Genomic DNA, 864 nt, shown 5'->3' on the forward strand with positions numbered 1-864 from the left:
AACTTTATTTTCACTCTTAAGTGTCCTGGGAAGCTATTATGGGGTTTTGAGTAAAAATATAGCATAATCCAACTAGGGTTTCACCGTGTTAGCCAGGATGGTCTCGATCTCCAGACCTCATGATCTGCCCGCCTCCACCTCCCAAAGTGCTGGGATTACAGGTGTGAGCCACTGCCCTCGGTCTCAGAATGACCTTTAAAAATAAGTTGGGCCGGGTACTGTGGCTCACGCCTGTAATCTCAGCACCTTGGGAGGGCTAGGCGGGTGGATCACGGAGTCAGGAGATCGAGATCATTCTGGCCAACATGGTGAAACTCCATCTCTACTAAAAATACAAAAATTAGCCGGGCATGGTGGCACGCGCCTGTAATCCCAGCTACTCTGGAGGCTGAGGCAGGAGAATCACTTGAACCCGGGAAGAGAAGGTTGCAGTGATCCAGGATCATCCAGGATCACGCCACTGCACTCCAGCCTGGGCAACAGAGTGAGACTCGGTCTTAAATAAATAAATAAATAAATATCATTCTGACTGGTGTTGAGCATAGACTGTGGGAGGTGGGGAAGGTGGGAGTTAGGAAACTAGTGAGGAGGGAGGAGGTCAAGCAGGATTCCAGGTGGGAGAGCCAGCTGGCAGCCGTGGACGGGGTGAGGAGTGGCTGGGTTCGGATCTGCTTTGCAGGATTTCCTAATGGATTGAGTGTTGGTGTGAGACAGAGTCAAACGTAGCTGCAAGGGGTTTGGCTCTGTGCACCTGGAAAGGTGCTGTGTTGAGACATGCAGCAACAGCTCCCCACCCAACTCCATATTCCCGAGCAACCTCAGCAGACTAAAAATGCTGCTTCCCAATGACTCCACCTGGAACAT

The sequence above is a fragment of the Pongo abelii genome, chromosome 10 (genome assembly GCF_028885655.2).
Source record: "Pongo abelii isolate AG06213 chromosome 10, NHGRI_mPonAbe1-v2.0_pri, whole genome shotgun sequence".
NCBI classification, from domain to species: Eukaryota; Metazoa; Chordata; class Mammalia; order Primates; family Hominidae; genus Pongo; species Pongo abelii.